The 10,415-nt window shown below is 40.8% G+C and overlaps 1 protein-coding gene across 1 annotated transcript in view; it reads right to left on the reverse strand.

The window, feature by feature from the left end:
• Nucleotides 1–10,415, reverse strand: part of PLCH1 (phospholipase C eta 1) — a 236,210-nt gene extending 225,795 nt beyond the window's left edge. The window contains exon 1 of the mRNA XM_060099970.1: nucleotides 10,219–10,415. The gene's annotated coding sequence lies outside the window, so the exon portion shown is untranslated. The remainder of the gene's footprint in view (nucleotides 1–10,218) is intronic.

Raw genomic sequence — 10,415 nt, forward strand, 5'->3', positions numbered from 1 at the left:
ACAAAAGGTGTCATAGAAAGCATTAATGAGAAAAAATAGGGGAATAAAACCCAAACAGTATTACAAATTCCTCAAATGAAATTTATAGTGTGGATTTGATGTTTTCTTTTTAAACTAGAACAAAATACATTATAGACACAGCAACTAACTCCTGGTTATTTGTCACTGGCCTATATGTTTTCTATTATATTCTCTTACATAGTTTCCTTCCCTTGAATATCTAATATGTTCCCACTAAAATCATGGGAACCAGACCGAGACTATTCTAGCAGCCAGGTCTTGGTTCATGGCCACCCTCAGAATCCTCCATTATTCCAAAAGAATCTCGTCCACATTCAAGGAAGAGCAGGGTTCTCCTGAGTGTCCAATCAGAACCCAGCAAAGTCTGAATGCTCAACATTTCTTCTTTCCTTCAGTAACGCTAGGACACAAGAACCTATGCAGCCACAAGAGACAATAAGGAATTCAAGTTAGCTTCGATCCCAGGGAGTGGGAACCAAGCAGTGCTACAGCCAAGCCCAGTGTTGACACCATCCTGCCAGGACTGGAGATACCTTTGGATTCCAAAGACACCAACTCTCCCAGGCCTGAGGAGATGAGTGAAATATTTGAGACTTGAAAGGAAGTGTGAAAAGCAACTAAATGCTTATCATATAAGAAAAGTAAGTGTGCTGACTCTGATCCTCTATCAGGCAGTGATCTGAAACCTATTCATTTGTTTCTTCAAAATTGATTTTTTGGGTTTCCCTGGTGGCACAGTGGTTGAGAGTCCGCCTGCCAATGCAGGGGACGCGGGTTCGTGCCCCGGTCCGGGAGGTTCCCACGTGCCGCGGCGTGGCTGGGCCTGTGAGCCATGGCCGCTGAGCCTGCGCGTCCGGAGCCTGTGCTCCGCAATGGGAGAGGCCACAACAGTGAGAGCCCTGCATACCACAAAAAAAAAAAAAAAAAAAAATTGATTTTTTAATCTATAATAGAAAGAATGAAGTGACACCTTCTACTTTGAGGCTCTGCTCAAAATGGAAATTTGTAAAGTCACCTGTAAGTGAATATGAGAAAAGCAAGTTTTATCTATATCAAGATGCTAATTTTTTACCTATCAGGTTAGCAAAAATCAAGAAGTTTAATGACAAACTGTGTTGGTGAGGGTGTGGAGAAATCATCATGTAATACATTGCTGATAAGGGTAAAAATTGTACAAATTCTATTGAAGTCAATTTGACGATATTTATCAAAATTACAAATGTACGTACCTTTGACTTAGCAATCCCACTTCCAAAAATATATTCTATAGCCATACTTGAACATGCAAACAGTGTATATATAGAGTTATTTACTGTACCATTGTTCTCAAAGGATCAGAAGCAACCTAATTGTCCATTAATCTGATTAAATTTTAGTATATCCATACATTGGAAAATATGTGGCCCTTAAAAAAAAATCCAGAATAGCCAACATAATATTAAACAAATTTGGGAGACTGAAACTATCCTACTCAAGACTTACTCTAAAGCTACAGTAATCAAGACAGTGTGGTATTGAAGAAAGAGTAGATAAATAGGTCAATGGAACAGAATACATAGCCCAGAAATAGACCCACATAAATGGAATCACTGATCTTTTACAAACAAGCAAAGGCAATACTATGGAACAAAGAGAGTTCTTTTTTAAAAAAAAAAATGGTGCTGGAACAACTGGACATCCACATGCAAAGAAATGAATCTAAACATAGTCCTTATACCCTTCACAAAAATTAACTCAAAATGAATCACAAACCTAAATTTGAAACACAAAACTGTAAAACTCCTAGAAGATAACATAGGAAAAAAATCTAGATGACCTTGGGCATGGTGGTGACTTTTTAGATACAACACCAAAGGGATGATCCATGAAACAAAGAATTGATAAGCTGAACTTCATTAAAACTTAAACCTTCTGCTCTGTGAAAAACAATGTCAAGAGAATGAAAAGACAAGGCACAGACTGGCAAAAAATATTTGCAAAAGACACATCTGATAAAAGACTATTTTTCAAAGTACACACAGACTTCTTAAAACACACAAAAAACACCTGATTTAAAAATGGGCCGGAAACCTTAACAGATACCTCACCAAAGATAGATAGAGATGGCAAAGAAGCATACGAAAAGATGCTCTATGTGATACATCATCAGGAAATGCAAATTAAAACGAGATACCATTACACACCTATTAGAATGGCCAAAATCCAGAACACTCACACCACAAAATGTCGGTGAGGATGTAGAGCAAGGAAGGAGTGCTCCTTCCTTGCTGATGGGGATGTAAAATGGCACAGCCGCTTTGGAAGACAGTTTGGCAGTTTCTTACAAAACTAAACATATTCTTACCACACGATCCGGCAGTTGTGCTCCTTGGTATTTACACAAAGGAGGTGACAACATATGTCCACACAAAAACCTGCACATGAATGTTTATAGCAAATTGATTCATAATGGCCAAAACTTGGAAGTAATCGAGATATCCTGCAGTAGGTGAAGGCAGAACACAGGATGTTTAGGGCAGTGAAAATACAGTGTATGATATCACAATGATGGATACAGGTCATTACACATTTGTCAAACCCATAGAATGCACAACACCAAGAGTTAATTGTAATGTAAACCATGTAATCTAGGTGATTATCATGTGTCAATGTGGGTCATCAATTGTAACAAATGCACCATTCTGCTGGGGGTTGTTGGTAACGGGGTGTCTATGCATGGGTGGGGCAGGGAGCACATGGGAAAGTCTGCACCTTCCCTTCAATTTTGCTGTGTACCTACAACTGCTTTTTTCCAATAAAGTAAAAAGAAAAAAGAATTAAGAAGCTCTATGTGCTGATATAGAATGATATACAAAATATATTGTTACAAGAAAAAATGCAGAATCATATGGATGGTGCATTACCATTTGATTCTTAAAAGGAAGAAAGCATCCATATGTATTTGCTTGTATATACATATATCTTTTTGAAAAAATACATAAGAAACTAATAACACTATTGGTCTATTAAAGAACTGGATGGCTGAAGGACAGAGGTGAGAGAATTTTCACTAAATGCCCTTTTAGCTTTAAAAAAAAAATTTACACATGAGAATGTATGATCTATTCAGTTCTTCTTTTCTAGCAAAAGTTACAGAGTAATAAGAATTCTGTGAGGAAAGAATGTTTTATTTACTTCACCAAATTTGAGATGAGAAATTTTCAAGAAAGTGCTGAGAGCTGACCCTGACTTGAGTTTTTGCTTTTGATTGAAACTGGACACTAAATAATAGATTTCACATTTCTCTTCTGACGAGTGAAAAAGAAGTTGGTACACAGTTTGTGTTCACTCTCTTCCGAGACTGTATTTTCCCTTTTTTTTTTTTTTTTGCGGTACGCGGGCCTCTCACTGTTGTGGCCTCTCCCATTGCGGAGCACAGGCTCCGGACGCGCAGGCTCAGAGGCCATGGCTCACAGGCCCAGCCGCTCTGCGGCATGTGGGATCTTCCTGGACCGGGGCACGAACCCGTGTCCCCTGCGTCGGCAGGCGGACTCTCAACCACTGCGCCACCAGGGAAGCCCCCCAAGACTGTATTTTAATGATTTACCCAGTAAACAGAAAACTACTTCCAATTCACAACCTATTTCAAACAAGAAAAGCTGTGGTTCACAGTAAAACATTTGTACACAAGTTTTTTTTTCCTTGTTCAATTTGAGAAGAAAAGATTCCTCCAACATTCACATTCAGACACTGCTCAGCAAAATAAAATCATCACATTATAGGGATTTCTCTATGGGGAAAAAAAAATGGGGCGGGGTGTGGGGGGCTTTCTGGGCTTCACTCCATAAACACACCGCCAGCATAAGACAGGTTTAGTGACTCAGGAGTGGGACAGGTCTGATTCGCATTGGCCCACTGAGTCTGGGGGCAGCCAATAGGTGATGCTCTATGAGAGGGAAGAAAACCATGAAAATTCAAAACAAACCTCCCCAAGCCCTGTTATTGGAATCCAGTGTTAAAAAACATTTAAAAATGACTAAATACAAAAAAAAAAATTACTAAACGTGAAATTTGAGACTTAAAAAGATAGTGAAAAAGAGAATTTCTTTTCTTTGAAATCACTTCCCAGTTTCCTACTTCTACCACTTAGGACCCAGGAGGTGGTTACTTATTTCTTTATTATTGAAACCCAAGTGTTGTTTTTCTTACTTTAATTTTACTTATTAAGTTTCAAAATCTAAAGGCATAAAAAGGTATACAATGAAGAGTTTACCTCTGGTATCTGTCTCGCAACTAACATTAGTTTCTAGTGTACCCTTCAAGGAATATTCTATATGCATGGAAGAAAACCCTCCCTTCTTTTCTCAACCCTTTCTGTTTTACACAAATGGTTGTATGGAACCAACAGTCTTTACACTGAAATAAAAAATCAAAGGATCTTTTCATAATACTAACTCCTTTTTCTATAAAGAAATCTTTTTTTTTTTTTTAATTTCCTTTCAATCCCATATCACTCAAAGTTAAGAAAGAGTTGCTTGGCAAAAAGAAATAGGAGGTCTAGGGAACTAAATAACATACAATTACATAGCAAATCAACTCACTTAACTTCTGGTCCAGGATTCTGACCCCTGGAAAAAAAACATACAGGTCTTCAAAGTTCCCACCAGAGGTTCCGCTAGCACTCCACGGAGACCTGTTCCAAGATCCAGAGGCTCCTTCAGTTAAACTGAAGAGGGAGAGAAGAGGGAAGTGGGAAGCTGAATTCAAATGTTTGGTTCTGGTGGACTAGCAACAAGGAAGTGAAGGCAGATCTAAGAGAAACCATGATTGCCTTAGATCAGTTAATCAGTAACTCACATGCGATAGCACCAAACTAGATCTTTCTGCCTTCCAGTGGCAATTTAAAGCTAAGGCATGGGCACCTGAATGGTTGGACAGGTTCTTAAGTCCCTTGCTAAATTCAGAAGACCAAGCCACAGAGAAAAGAGGCTGCTAGTAGGATAAGACACAGAAAAACTCATGAAGAAGGAAACTCAGAGCACTCCAGGGCCCTATGCATTGCCGGCATCCAGTCTTCTGAAACCCTCCACCTTTTCTTCTCCCCTGGAGTCAGAGACATAGGGAGAAAAGAAGGCCCAGGATAGAGATGTGCTTTTAAGGTGTGGTGTACTAATAAGGTCAGTAGACCAGGTGTCTGCTGGCAATGTCAAGGTTCAAGTCCCATTTCAGCTCTGTGAGTGTGGACATTCCTGAGCCTCAGTTTATTCATGGGTAAACCCACTCAAAAATACTGCAAATCTGAAACTAGCTTAGTACAGTCTCAACACCACAGCCAGAGTGGTTTTAGAAGCACCAAAACTCCAGATTCTAGCCTAAGTTTAGAAATTTTCAGCAACTGTGCAAGTTGATTCAGGTCTCCAATTTGAAAAGCATTACAGAAAGACACCATCTGATTCTATCCAGCAGTAAAGTTTATGCAAGATAAAAATCAACATCTAAGTCTTGGGATGCCAGAAAATACACATTAAAATCATGAGGGGTCCTCTTAGACCCTCTTAGACAATTTGACAACACAATCTCAAAGTGATAAGTGGGCCACTTTGATGTGAAAAAGCATCTGCAGAAGAGAATCTAAACACCACTCACTTCTAAACAAATAGCCAACACAGTTTATAAACAAAGTCTTGAATGTGTTTCTGGAACCAGGCCTGAATTTATAACGTCCTAAACTCCATGGAGGGAATGCAGCTTCTCCAGTCACCAAAAAGCTGATCAGAAAAACCTCTAAACGTCTATTTTGATTGGCATGGTGAGTGTGAAATGAAAACTCAGTATTTTTCATAAATTAAGCCTTGCCTTTCTGAGTGGCATCATGATGTAACAGAGCACGTAGGCAGACAGACCTGTGTTCAAATTCCAAGACTATTCCGTACCCACTTAGATCTTGGGCAAGAAACTAATCTCCAGGTCTCAGTAGTAACATGGGATAATAATTCCTGCGTCTTTTTATGAATTTTAAACTGACCTAAAATAAATGCCCAGGCACATGGTTGGAATAAATCAATGTTTATTTCCTCCTTTTCTTCCAGAGTCCCTTGTTTAAGATATTTACTGGAAAATAACCAGAAAAGCTGCTCTACCATGTATTAAATCCTAATCATGGCAGAATTCCTCAGGCCAAAATACATACTGAAAAATATCTCTTTTGCGTTTATTCATGTGAACCATATACGTTCTCATGACATACACGTGGTTATAACCAAATATCAGAAGGTGCCCACTGTCAGTTCCACTCAGTGAAATTAGATTAAGTCATAAAACATTGCTGGTGTTTGACCATTTTATAACTACAACTATAGCAAGTTCATATGGTTACAAATACCCAAAGTTGAGAGCAAGGATTTCATATCTGTCCTCCCTAGATTTCCTAGAAACAGCAGGATTATTAGAAATCAGAACATTTTCACCCCAGTTCTTTCATTTATTAGCTGTATGACTTTAAGAAAATCCTTCAGCAACCTTAGGCCCTGGTGTCCTGATTCATATAATAAAAATAGTTAGATGTATTTTTCTGCTCTGTAATTTCATGATGATCATGAGGCACAAGCATTTAGTTTAGTGCATCTAAAATGCAGACTTGATGAGAATCTTTTTTAACTTTGCTATAAAAGTTTTCTTAGTTGTCGCTCTGTGTTCATCCTGTCCTCTTTTACTTTGAAGCACGGAAGACAGAGACCCTGAGGATAATAACACAAAGCTGTGTAAACTTCTTCATGGGCTTCTTAAAATGCACTTCTAATTCGGCACACCCTACCACAGCAGTCCTGGATTTCTCCTTAAACAAAAATGGTCACGGGTGTCAAAGAGATGTGAGTGAGTGTCCACTGAACTGTGTCTAAATGATTTTCCTTGTGAGCAAAGCTGGCCTGGAATAAGCCCCTACTAGTGAGGAAAGAGAACATGCTTCCCAGGCCAAGGAGGCATTGTTCAAAGTAATGAGTTCTGCACCACTTGGGCCACAATTCACAGCTGAGTCTGATTTTCCAAGACAGAGAGCAATAACCAAATGGGGATGACCTTCAGCAAGCTTCTCTGAGCTGATAATAGTAGACTCATGAGGTGGTGAAGGAAAGGAGGCTACAGTCTCCCTAATCTTCTATGTCCTAGGAGTGACAATAGGAAATGTTGGTCAACCTTGGTCAATATTATGCCAGAGGTTTGTCACTGCTGTAATGGATTTCAATAGAGTCTGAACTCATGAAAAATGCCTAGGAATTATTCCAGTTCAAAAGTTAAAACGTTCAAATGCCCTACTGTATTCCTTTTATCCGTCTACCATAATTTTGTATCCTTTTTGTTTTTTTCTGCTTAGAGAAATGATAGTCATGATCCTTCAAGCATGCAGACCAACACTATTCTTAGAAGGGAGCTGCAGGAGGTTTATTATGTCGTGAAACACCGAGCCAGAACAAAGGACTACTGAATCACTCACCTTATCTTCATCTAAGAAACCTGAGAATTACAGGATTCCTCTGTTGCTCCCAAACTCAGAGCTGCACTTGCCAAGAAGGAAGGTTTTAGGGCCGAGACTACATTACAAAAATGTAAAAAAGATAGGTGCACACAATGCTTCTTACCATATATATAAGATTCTTATGTAAAATGTTCAAAAACAATGTTCAGGGTTTTTTTAATCAGAATTTAAAAATTTGTTTCTGAATCTAGACATCTGATTACTTGGCACTTAATTAAGTGCTCCCCTTAAGAATACCAGATAGTACCTGTACCCTGAAAACCTGAAACAGGATTAGAATTATTGCAGAAGTCACGAGTTTCAGTTCATTGAGGACAAATCTAGGTTTATTTGTCTATATCATATATAACTAGCTTTCAATGAATATCTGTTGACTAAATGAATAAATTAAATAGAAAGCATGTAACAGTTTTCCTAGTATATTACATCAAAGCACCCTAACATAAAGCACATTTATCATATTCTATTTCTATAATTCTATCCTTATATTTAGAAGACTGATTCTAAAAATAAGTTTAACTGATGTTGATGATGTGGGGAAATGTTATCAAACAGAAGCAATGACTGTAACAGCTTTTATGAAGAATCTGGTGCAGCGATAAATCCTGGCTCTGCCCATCAACCTTCCCTCCCTGTCTCATCCCATCACCACTCACCAGCCTTCCCCCAAGCACTCCCAATCTCATTATCCCATGATCTGCTAAACTGCAGTTTATACCTCCTGGAACCAGCAGAAACACATGTCACTGAGAATTAGGGAACTGGAGGCAGTTACGAGCCACCAAATAGGGTCACAAAGTATCTGAACCTGGAAATTAAGAGGTTTTCTATTTTGTTAATTATGAAAAAAAAAGAAAAATTTAATTGGACATTTTTAAACATTTGAGCCAGATAGACTGCATAATGTCTTGGCATTTATAATGACTGCGATGGGAGAGAGAACTTTAACAGCACGTTATTTGCTAATCATCTGAAAAATACTACCGTTGACTTCATTTGCTGATGGTGGAAGGATACTGTCTGAAAACTTCTACCACTAATAAACATTTGCTATTTTTGAAGGCAGATTATTTAAAAATAGGATACTGCAAGACAGTACTCATGTGTTACTTCATCTAAGGTATTTTTATGCCACACTTTATCCCAGGAAGAGTAGCTTCATTTTAAAACTTTTATTAGCAGTTAATTCTAACCAATGTTTAGTTAACAGCAACTAGGTATACCAAGCATGCTGCCAAATACTGATGCAACCTAAGAAACAGTGAGCCACAGGAAGCTACAGCTCATTCTACATGCCCCTTAAGATGTGTACCCTTGCCAAATGCTAACCTGTGTGTAAACAAATGAAACTTTTAAAGGGGGATGGAGCTGTCAAGACTTACAATTTTAAGGAAAATGACTCTCAACCTCTTAACAGAAAGCTTGAGAATCTGACTGGTTCGTATCAAGGCTTCTTGAACATTCCCTGAAGATTAAACCCAGAAGTGACCAAAACGCCGGAGCAACTGGAAAAACAATCACTTCTCCTGGGAAAGCCCTTGTTTCTTTTCTTTGGCATTTTACTTTGGTCCATTTTGGAACGCATCTCGTTCTCGTAAACAAGCCAAAAGGAAGACACAGGTGCTGCCAGTTTGTACGCGCACGGCTCTCCACCTGCGGAAAGGCGGCACAGGTCTGTCCCCTTAATGCTCAAGAGCAAACACCTGACCAATTTTTTTTAAACTGCTTAACAAGTAAAAATATTTTATTGGTCTCCACTTTCATGGGCTAGAAAGGGTGGGGGGGGGCATCTCAAATACTGCCCTAATAAGCAATTCCTCACCTCTTCAGTCTAAGATCAAAGTGGTATTGCCATGGGAGGTGGGAGTCCTCTTTTAAATTTTAACTGGTTATTGTTTGAATGCTGAACTCCTAACGTCAAAATGAAATCATAAACTTATTCCGAGTTACGAACAACAAAGAATAAGTCTGAGGGAGCGCGAAAGAGGGCGCCGCAGACTCCCAACAGGGAACAGGGCTTGGGGGCACGCGGGGTGGCGTCTCGGACTCGCGGCGCGGTCGCCATGGGAACCCCGCGCAGGCGCAGAGCGCGCCGCTGTGTGGCCCGGACTTGCCTCTACCGCTCAGCGCTGCGCCGCTCCGCTGCCCCTGGTTTATTCCAGGAAGGGGCAATGGAGTAAATCCTCCTCGCGCTGAGAGCACCAGGTCTTCTCCGAAAACGCCCTGAGTGGGGTCACCGGGCGCAGGAAGAACCGTGAGACTCCAAGTGTAATGGACACCGCACTCCCCTTGCTGGGAAAAGCGGACCTGCTCTCTTTGCGGCGTCTGGCGGTCAGAGACCGGTCCCGGGGGTCCCGCCTAGGGGTGAAGCATCCTGCAACGAGCGATGCTTTACCCTCCACGGGGCGTAAACCCCACTCACCACCACAAGAGACCCGAGAATGAAATTCTGGCGCGGGCTCACACACCCATTCTGCCGAATTACGGAACCCCAAGACCAGCCGAGGTCCAGTTCTCCGCACAGGGGTTTAGGGGATCCCCACTCACACTGTCCTAAAGAGCGTGTCCCGGCCGGAACTGCAACGAGAGGAACTCGAGTCACCTGCTCACTTGCACACGGGGACTGCTGTAACAGTCCTCTTTTTCTTTCTCGTCCCCCCCCCATTCCCCCCCAAAGCACTGACCTGCTCAACTTCTGAGTGTTCGGGAGATGAAGGACTTCTCGGAGTCGCCGGCAGAGCAGCAGCCTCCAAAGTGCTGGCGTGATGAGTTACGGGCCTCTGTGGCTCCAACTTCAAAACCCTGCCGAGGAGCAGAAGAGCCCCCAAGAAGGGCCCTTCTCCACACCGGCCTGCAGAACCCCCGAGACGGGCTGGGCAGA

Source organism: Mesoplodon densirostris, chromosome 5 (assembly GCF_025265405.1).
Source record: "Mesoplodon densirostris isolate mMesDen1 chromosome 5, mMesDen1 primary haplotype, whole genome shotgun sequence".
NCBI lineage: Eukaryota > Metazoa > Chordata > Mammalia > Artiodactyla > Ziphiidae > Mesoplodon > Mesoplodon densirostris.